Below are 10,289 nucleotides of genomic sequence, written 5' to 3'. Positions count from 1 at the left end.
CCCCCCGCGGCCCCGCCGCCCCGCCGTGCCCCGGTGCCGAGCGGCCCCGAGCGGGCCCCACCTGCCGCCGCCACAGCGCCATCGCCGGCCGCCTGCTGCCCCCTGCCGGCCGCGCCCGCCGCCACAGAGCGCGCGGGGAGCGGCGCCTCACGGCCAGGGCAGGCCCGCCGCGGCCGCGCTTTTCCTGACGGTTCTCTGCAAAAGAGGCTTAAAGGGCAGAATAATTTGTTCAAGCAACAGCCACCTGATGCCAGCTATTGGTTTTGGGGGGCCCTCTTAGCGGGAAGCCACGTCATGCAAGAGAAGAGGCTGGGCAGTGCCGTACAGCAGGTTACCGGGAAGGCAGCGGCCAATGGAGCCACATCCGAGCTGACAGGCATCAGAAATTCATTGTCAAAGCCCTACACGCTCCCTGGTCAAACCTTGTTGGCAGAAAACATAGAAAGATCAGGCCGTTTTCATTACCTTAGGCAAAATCAGTGAAGTTCTGCTTACTGATGCAAACACTGCCAGTGTTTTGAACCTGATCAGATGTCATGTTTTGAAGTTATCACATACCAGATAGATGAACAAAGAAAGGACACCAAAGCTACAGCTGTCCAAAGTTGGCAAAACAGAGCAACAAGAAATACACCACACGACCTTTTCATTGACATAGTCAAAAATAAACAATGGGATCTGGCCATGTTTTGATTTTGTAACAGTATTTGTTTGTTGATGCCCTTTATATTCCTCACTCCATGACAAGTTCACAGACAATTGAAAAGATTGTCCCAGCATTCTCTAAGTGTTTGTACAGGAGCATGGAATGAAGATTGCTTGGGCACAGACAGGCAGCACAGGGTAGAGAGAGCCAGTTAAGTAATTTCAGGGTTAACATGTATATTTCTGTAAATTTCCATCTCACTAATGAAGAAGACTGCAGATTTTGCTTTCTCTCATTTTCAGTCTTTTTTTTTTTTTTTGACCTGACAGAGGAAATGGATTCATAATATTCTGCTGTAATGTGACATGCAGAGCTGTCAAACTGTGACACTTGGGATGAGTGAGAGATTTAAACGTCAGAAATTCAATTTTTAATGGCACACTGGCAACATAGTCCTAACACTTCATCACAAGGATGACACCTTCTAAAAGCCATTTTAAAATAAATCAGAGTGGGGATGTGCTCCTTCGAAAAAAGAATGCATTTAAACAAGTTTCAGGAATGAGGAAACTGTATGACAGTTTCATTATTAGATCAATAAAATTCAGGAGATTTTGGTGAGAAGGGATTCCAGTGTGTGTGGAGATCCAGCTCAAACCCACACAATCTGGAGCTGCTTAAGTGACCTTCATCCACTTCTTGGTGTACAAACCACATTCCTCTTACATTTCAAAGCAATTCAGTTTGCAAAAGCCCTCAGAGACCTTTAGCCCAAGGGCTTGTTGGCATTCCCAGATGGAGAATGGGACTGCACTTACCATTCCAGGGGGTCCTGGTGTGCAGCCACCCTCAGAGGGCTCCCCACAAGACGTGGCACGCGTGTCCTTCTGCTCTTCCAGACGGGCAGGGACTGACTGGAGTTCTTCTTCCACCACCTGGGAAGATGCCAATGCTCAGTCTTTGGTGCCCAGGCCAAGGTGGGCTCTCACCAAGGACAAGAGCAGCTCTGCCAAGCAGAGTGAGGAATGAGGTCTTAGAGATTTTGGGGGCACTGATGGACCCAGCCTTGGGAGCTGCTTCCAGAGTCAGCATCACACTGGTTACTTTGTGATAGCAAATCGAGTCATGGCTTAAAACATGCAAGCAAATATTTAATAAATAATTTACCATGGAAGGGATTGCCTTGGACATTAGGACAATAACCCAGTAAAAACAATGAATATGAAAGGAAATTAATTAATTTGTGAAAAAAGGATGAATTAAGAAAAAGAAAATAAAGAACAGAAACAATACTCGGGGTTCAGTCCAGTGGTCCCTAAACACCTCCATACAACAGAAAACCACTTAATGCAGTGCTGTAGTTTCTGGTTTGGTTTTTTTTTTTTGTGGTTTGTTGGGTTTTTTGGTTTTTTGGGGTTTTTTTTTTGGGGGGGGGGGGGGTTGGGTTTATTTGTAAATTTGCAAAACTAAATCAACTGTCAATTAAGTCAGACTGGCTTATTCTCTCTCACATGATTGGGTTTTAATTAAAATTTTACTTAGACAGCAAATCAGGAAACAAATATGTTCTGTTTCAGATTGCAATGACAAAGTCTTCACACTTTGTGATGAAATGGTTGTCAATAAAATGAAGAACAACCAAGTGACTCTGTTTCTTGTTTCAGTCTTAGAATTTAAGCTAGTATACAGCCAATATCAAAATTGTTCCTGGAGGGTTTAATTTTTTATATTTGGTGCAATCTGAATGTATAATTTGAAGATAGACCTTTGTTACATTTAGAAGTCTCAATTTCTCCACCCATCCCCAACAAGTGGTATTATCTATAGATAAGGATACAGACCTGGCTTATACAAACACCATCAGGGAACAGGACCTGTGGTGGCCAGACAGGGTGAAAAGACAAAGCTGCAATGTAGAAGACAATAGAGATGTAATTAAGGCATTCCTGGGTTTCTCAGTCAGAGTTTTCTGGTCTATGTTACTGTGTACCTGTTGTCTAAAGGAAATTATAAAACTAGAGGATGAGGTGGAACTCTTTGTATCTCAGAACGTCTTTTGGGCAATTTAGCTGTGCCAGAGCACATATGGACACACCACTGGAACGGGCAGTGGATGCAGCAACTCCAACAAGGCTCCAAGCAAGAGCTCTTCGTTCTCGCTACTTCTAATCCGTGAACATTTCTTATGCTCCTGAGTGAGCTCCAGAAAGCACTGTCACACACAGGAACTGAGTCACATCACTCTATCAGACACTTCCAATGATTCCTCTCAAGATCAACTGCAAATTCTACCCCAAAATTATTTCAATATGACCCATAAGTTCTTTTATATATAACTTTTTCTCTCAGCTGTTCCACTACCATTTAGCAAGGATATTCCTGGTTCCTCATACAAATTCAGTATTGATTGAGAGATCCCACTCCTCTGTACCCTTTGCCTCCTGCTTCAGTAAATGTCTCTTCCTCTTTCTTGTGTGCTTTATAAATTGCTTTTGGAAGAAAAGTAGAGATTGAATAAAAACTTCCCCTAAGTTATTTTTCAGCTCAGACTTCCACTTAGGAAATCTGAACTTCATTTTCTGATCTATACATTAAAGCTTCAACCTCAGGTGTTCTATTTTAATTGCCTGCTATTTTCATTACCGACCATGAGGGCAGCAAATGCTCTTCAGGAGATACTTGTATTTTAATTTATCTGCAAACATAAATCACACATTATAGCACTTTTTTCCTCTAGGTTAATTGAATCAATTCTCTAAATGTCTCTATGCCTGACCATTGCAAAAGGCTCACTGGTTGAAATCTCTTTAAGAATTATGGCCCTTGAGCTGTGTGCAGGATGGGAGCAGTCCTTGCTCCAGACAAAGCTATGTTATACATAGGAAGTAAAAAGGTATTGTTATCCACCTAAGCAATATGACCTGTGCAGCAACACCCACAATGCTGTGAGGAGCCTCTAAAATATTATTTCAGAATTTTTCATGTATCTCAGTGAATCAATTGTTTTAGAATTATAAATCTTAGTAACAACTGAGCCTAGATATATCTTAAGTTATAAATAAACAGAATAAAATCTACTTCTACTTTCCTTATTTCTACATTACCTTTAACACCAGGAAAAATGCTGATATCAAGAACAATTATTTTATTACTGAATATTCAAAAATATCTAATGATGAAAACTCGATTTAACATTTTTCTTAATAAAAATTTGTTAAATTGATAATTTTTAGTAAAATGAGTCAAACAGATCATATTAGCCATTTTATATCCAGTAGAACTGTTAAATGCTGGCAAAATTAACAACTGGTAAATTTGCAAAATTTGCAAAAGGAAGAGGCCTAAAGAGCAGAATAATTTTTTCAAGCAACAGAGATCTAGATACAGTTAGTAAATTTACCAGTTGATGGCAAATTTTTGGTAAATTTAGTCCAAAACTGAAATGCAAATTTAAGGATTTAAGCAAGCTTCAAATAATTCAGTGAGAGTGACAAAGCAGAAAATGCTTGAAAAAGTTCCATGTTTGACTCATTTTATAAGTAGGTCAGTTTTAAAAATTAGCATTTTAGTTTAAGCCAGCAGCTGAAATGTCACCTGTCCCTCACTGGCCAGAGTGACCTCAGCAGTGCTGCGAAGAGCATGTGCTGGTAACTGTGAACTTATAGGGAAAATGTTCTTGGGTGTAGGGATTTTATTCTGAATTTAAATATATTAAAAAAAACCTTTGTTTTGAATTTCTCTTCAATTTACCTGTTGAAATTTATTATTTGTAAAACACATCAAGCCTGAAATGGATTGACCTTCTGCTAATGTATATCACCTAATGAATGGATGCAATTAACTAATTCATATTGGAATATTGCACTTTCCAGCTCACATTCATCATCACTAAATGTGTGATCTAGTTTGCAAGTTTAAATTTTTTATTATTACCCTTTAAACTAAAGAAATAAGTCTTGTATTTAATTACCTGAACTTACATATTCAATTAATAGCTTCATTACCTTAATGAACATAGATACCATGCAGAAGTAACAAAAGATTGCTGCTGGGGCTGCTCACAGGTACACCCTATAAAGGGTCAGCTGTGAAGCTCAGAACACCTTTTATTTATTAAAAGGTCTTGATTGTGGAGTTTCAAAGGAATTGGGCCTGGCAATCTAATATTCTTATACAGGGGCCTGAGATAAATGTTCTAAATATTTAACACATAAAAGGAATCCCAGAAACAAAACTTGTATCTGGAAAGACAGAGGATTCAAACAATCAAATGTGGATAATTCTGAATGAAAGGGCATTAAAAGAATGAAAACCAGGCAGACTGACAACTCACCTGCTACAGGATGAGGGATGAGTGGAACACAGAGTGAAACAAACATGCTCTTGTTGTGGGAGAGATGGGATTGGGATCAGCAGCTCTTACAGAATATTGTTCTCCAACAGAGGGTCAGATTGTGGCTGGATGGCTTCCTTGGAAAGCCAAGAAGAGTGGGAGACAGGTGGAAGTAGGTGGGTTGGTGAGTCAGGTACAGGAAACACTGTCACTTTCCCAGTGGAAATTAGGTTTTAGAACCATGAATCAACTCTCCTAGTTAGCTCCCTGTATTTGCCACATGCACAGCTTTGCTTTTGTGTGTCAGTAGAGTCAAATCTGTCATTATCTTTGGCTTTCATGTTACATTCCTTTTATCAGTTAGGTAGTCTCAGATCTCCTCCTCTTCACAACCCTACAAGTAGCCATAATAAGTCTCAGGGCTGCTACAGGGAACCTGTGCCCTGCAGAATGATGAAAGGTTTTGATCATGTATCCCATTCCGTTTAAGAAAACATAGGACTCAGATCCCTGAAAAGTCCACTGGATATACTTGGAGGCTTTCTTCATGCTGCATTAATGTATTTAGCAAGATGCCTTTTGTTTTTAATAGCAAAGCTATTTAAGAAAAGGGAATTTGCAGAAAAAAAGAGCAGGGAATTGGCTAAAACAAGGCATTCTACTGTATTAAACTGATCTACGCTTTAAAAGCAAAATTCTTTTTATACTTCAATGGTCTTTCTCTGGATGCATTCAGAAAGTAAGACTTGCCCATAGCATAAGCTACCAGATAAGCTCCTCCAGAGCTGAGAAGGCAGCACAGCCCAGTGCAGCTGATAACAGTGGTGCACATAAGCATGTGTCCAGCATTGCCCTGACACTTCCACCTGGTGCCAGCACTGACAGCCCTGTCACGGGGCCCTCTGCAGTGGAATGTTATCTGTGCCCCTCTGTGCCAGCACGGCTGCTGAGAGATTAACCTGGCTCACAAACTCTCAGGCAGGACCTGTGTTACACATACAACAGACTTTGAAATTTGCTATCATCACTGATACAACTATACATAACCTATACATGTGCAGTACCATCAGCCAGGCACTGAAGCCTGATGGTGTGCCCAGTCAGTCAAGAACAAAGCAAAATCCTGGGTCCTGCTTTAGAGAAAGTCCAGTTTAGTTCTCCCTGAAATCAGTGCCAGCAACAGCAGACATATATATGTCAGGCCTTAAAGATTATGAGCAAAAAGCCTGAAGTACACATATATGGTAAAGGTTTGATCTCATATTCATGATACAGAAATGTTTTATCTGGACACTGAGATCACAGAGAAGAAAGAACAAATTCTCAGGGAGTTCCCTTGTGTGCCGTGCCCCTTCTCCAAGGTGGGTTTAGCTAAACCTGAGCTGCACATTGCAAATATTTCTCACCTTGAGCACCTTTTTACCAGGGACTACAGCAGAGACAGAGGGGTGATCAGGAAATAGAAGAAATAAAGAAATAGAGGGTTTATGTACTAAAACACTTAGAATACTGAATTACAATGCGTTCAGATCTTCCTCACCTGAATTTTTCCTTTGACTTCCCCAGCAGAACCAATCTGTAAAACAGAGAATGCCCTTTATATACCATGCATCAGTTTCTGTATGAAAATTGAGATATAAATTAAGCAAAGGCATTTGACCAGGGACCTGAATTAGACGTACACAGTCAGAGTTAGTCTAATTCAACTAAAATCAGCAGACTTTAAAATAATTTGGCCCATATTATTACAATACAAAAAATATATGGTGTATTTACAACCTTGGTCTCTCCAGCTGTGTTGGTTTAGGTTTTATTACATCAGTAATAACAATTTATGTGATACTCTGAATAATGTGCTATTAAAAATTCAGTACACTATATATTGTTACCCATGGGATTTAAACTGTGGGAGCTATGTGCATTATTCTCTACTTTGCTATTTCTATAGGAGTGAAGATTACTATAAAAATGGTTAGGTTATATACATCATGTGAATTCCTGCTCTGCATGAATCCAGGTGAAGAGAAGAAATAGCTCAGTCCAGACTGCCTCAGGGGTAAGGGTCCCAAGAGTCTTAGTCTTGCAATCTAAGGTTACACTGCTCCCACATTCAAGCATGAAAATAGTATCAATGTGCTTTTTGATGTCTTTAAAGGATGCCAGCAGATTTGTGAGGCATAACCTCCCTTAACAGAATCCATTTGATGCTTCTACAGAGCACCAGCTTTATCTCTGTGTCTATTGATTTTATTTTTTACAGCAGTTCATCTGATTTTCCTGGCACAGAAGTCACACTGACAGTTTTGTAGCTCCTGTGATCACCTTTGAAGGACTCTCCTGAAGCACCAGCAGATCACTGGTACATTTCCTGTGTTCTGTTTTGCTGACCTTAGGATCAGGATCAGCAAAAAACCAACCCACTGGCACTAGCACTTGAGAAGCTGAGCATTTTAACCCCTTGGTGGAAATGCTGCATAGCTCCAGCAATTAGTTACTGGTTAATTTATCAATTTCTCTTGAAGTGTTTCCTGATAACAATTTATTTTAGAACAGTTGGTCACACTCAGCCCACCAAATCTAGCAAGGCAAATAATTCTTTTAGCTGTGGACACAGGCACATTGAATGCTTCTTCTGTGCTTCCATCCTCCATAGCTTTACTTACAGGCTCACAAGACTCCTCTGGTAATGGAATTTGAAAACATCTAGACTGTTACTTTCATATTCTTGGCAAAACCTTAAAATCTTTTTGGTGACCTTTCTTGTGGTTCTACATTTAATATGTATGCTCCTTACTTACTTATATAACTTCCATTTTTGGAAGATGTCTTCATTTTCTTCCCTCAGATGACACAGTTTCAATATTTATGGGTGGCACTGCTGGTATCCTTATCATTCTGACTCTGGCAGCAGGGCCCAGGTGAGGGAGCAGTAGAAAACAGTATTCACAGTGCATTTTCTTTCCCTTTTTCAACCAGATCTTCCATTGCATACAACTAAAAGGCAGTAAAACAGAGGATTAATCAAATAGATAGTAATTAAAGTCAAAGGTTTCATGGTGTTTATATTCACACTTTACTTCTCTTTCTTAAAATGCTACATATATTTGTTAGATTTGGTAAATATCTTAGAATCTCTTTCTTAAATATAAGAAAAGGAGAAACTGAATTCAAATGTTCTGAGCTGCCCCCTTTTCTCTTTGGAAAGTGAGGCAGTGCCTTTAAATTGCCACATGTCAAAAGCTGGAAGGATTTACCAAGGGAGCAGTCTTCCCCTGTGTACTCTGTTCTTCAATACTTTCTTAGAGCACCTGCTTGAGTCTCATTATGGAGCTGAGGAGAACCTTTGGTCTAACTTAGCATCCCAGTTCTTATTAATGGAGTTAAATCATTTGATTTTTATAAAGTATTGAAGAAAATCTGATAGGATCAAATGTGAAATAGATGCTGTTGTGCCAGTTCTCCACCCTGCAAAGACAGAAAATTCATATACGGAAGTCATAATGATCTGAACAAATGAGTATGAATTTCTGTCTCTGACATATTATCACCCCACTATTAGTTGAAAAATAGCATTAACGTTTTTATATCTGCTATGAGACCAAAGTCAGAGATATCTACATACTACTAGGTGAGCAAGACTTGCATCTGCTTAAGAGAAAGAATTGCTGTGGACAAACAACTAAAAATTGCTTTCATAAACATGTTTCTTTATTTATCATTTTCCTGAAAGAGAGGAAGTGGTTTAATCTCATTCCTGCTGTAATGGATGCCCTCCCAAGCATCCTCCCTCAGTTCTAATGTATACATTATTCTGAAAGAATTCTCTCACAGACATAACATACACTCTAGCACGCTGTGATAATTAAGGTCCTGAATAATATGTTTGTTCTTGGTGGTGTGGGGTAAAGGTTTTCCAGCTGCCATACACAGGCTATTTTCAGGGGCTCCCCAGAGGCAGGCCCAGCTGCCTGTGCCACAGGCAGGACCTGTGGAGCAGGACCTGGAGCTGTCCTGCAGCAGTGTCACCGCCTCCGCACGGGTGTCCCCGGTCAGGCAGCACCAGCACAGATGCTGCCATCTGCTGCTGCATCAGCTCCGTGCTGCTCCACAGGCCAGCGCCTCCAGAACCACCTGGGGACACACTGCTCTTTGGATGCAGAGGTAGAGAAAGGTGAGTAAAAGGACACAGAAAAGCAGTTAAGGATGAAAACTGGGTGGGGGAGAACTGGAGGGTTAAGGGATGAAGCTGGTGGTGGTAAGTGCTGCAGGGAACACGCATCAGGAGCTAGCTGGAGGCCAGGAGGAACACTGAGGGCATAACAAGTGGCTCATTGCCCTAACCCTGTAAGGCTCTGCCCTGTTTAGGACAGATACAAACCTCAGCTACAATACATGCCAAAATAATCTACCGGAACCGGACTGAGGTTCTGGTGTCAAGTCAAACAGCGGAAAATACCTGTAAATCAACCAGACAGTGTCAAGTCTGTATCACATCTGATAAAACTGATCAAGATGCTGAAGAAATAAAGGTGTCATATTTTTCTCTAGGAGGCGCAGTTCTTTGAGATATTTGGCAACTTCAAGTCTTAAGACCATGGAAAATAATATTATAATGCTCCATATTATAGCAACCATGCACTTTTAAGCTAAACATACAGGAAATATACAGTAACTCAGTGCTTCACTTCCCTGTTCTGCCTTGTAGGGAGCCACTGGACCAAAGCAGATTTCATTAAATGTTCTTAATTTATTCTGCCTCGTTGCTCTTTTGTAAACAGGGAAGTTCACTAGAGAGCAAGGCATTTAGTCCAAAAAGAGTATTGTGAGTGAATATGCAAATTCAACACACATCACCAAGGTAAGATTCCTCATTAGCCACTGAAATGTCTCAGAAGTTATGGGCTTTTGTGTGCAGGGTACAGCACAGCATTCTCCCAGGCGTTCGCTCTCTTTACAACTTCCCCTTGAAAAATTCTTTGACAACCAGTAGTAGCATGGTTTAAATCCCAGTCTAGGTCAGAGAGAAATTTGCAACTATATATTGGTTCCTTACTTTGTGGTTTATCTTTCTGCCTTTCTTTTTGATCAGGGTGATAGAAACAACATTTTATTCATTCTTACCAGGATTTAAAAAAAAAAAGTAACATATGAAAGGTAATGATTAATCCATTCTGTAAGAAAAAAGAAGAAATCTGATTGTGAACTTACTGGTATTATCTAACCAGTATAAATAGAAGTGCACTCAGAGAAGGCATAGAATGACAAACCCATGAATTGTCAGGGCATGTTGAGTTGGTTCTGTCAATGCCT

The sequence above is a fragment of the Onychostruthus taczanowskii genome, unplaced genomic scaffold (assembly GCF_017590055.1).
Source record: "Onychostruthus taczanowskii isolate IOZ18803 unplaced genomic scaffold, ASM1759005v1 scaffold6, whole genome shotgun sequence".
NCBI lineage: Eukaryota > Metazoa > Chordata > Aves > Passeriformes > Passeridae > Onychostruthus > Onychostruthus taczanowskii.
The sequence above is the reverse complement of the archived record's forward strand: the minus strand, read 5'-3'. Positions refer to the sequence as shown.